Genomic DNA, 468 nt, shown 5'->3' with positions numbered 1-468 from the left:
AAACGTCATATCAAGATGCTGATAAAGAAAGCTAAAAATAAAACCAGATTCTCAGTGGAATCTGGTCAAGTTCGTAGATAATGTTCCGTTTAACTTATGCCGTAGCTTAGAACCATAGGGGAGCATGATCTGTTTCTCCTAAACTTTGTTCATTAAGAGTTGAAAAGTTTTTTTCCATCATAGATTAAATTCTTTTTTTTTTTCCTGCATTTAGATTTGAACATCGTAACTCGTTTTACTACTGTGTCTTAATACGGGAATTTTATTAATCTGGTATAAAAGTGAGTTGAACGCGAGTATAATGTTACATTATTGCAGACATGTTCATCTTCTTTTGATTAAAAAAGGCAACTGTAAAGTCCTGATTACTTTTTGATTAATGACTATCCTGCTCCTTACGCCACCTTTGCAACGATAGAAACAACTCATAAAACAAATATACTTTAATCATGCGTGATTAAACGAGAC

This window comes from Penaeus monodon, chromosome 21 (assembly GCF_015228065.2).
Source record: "Penaeus monodon isolate SGIC_2016 chromosome 21, NSTDA_Pmon_1, whole genome shotgun sequence".
In the NCBI taxonomy this organism is placed as follows: domain Eukaryota; kingdom Metazoa; phylum Arthropoda; class Malacostraca; order Decapoda; family Penaeidae; genus Penaeus; species Penaeus monodon.
This window is presented reverse-complemented; position numbering follows the sequence as displayed.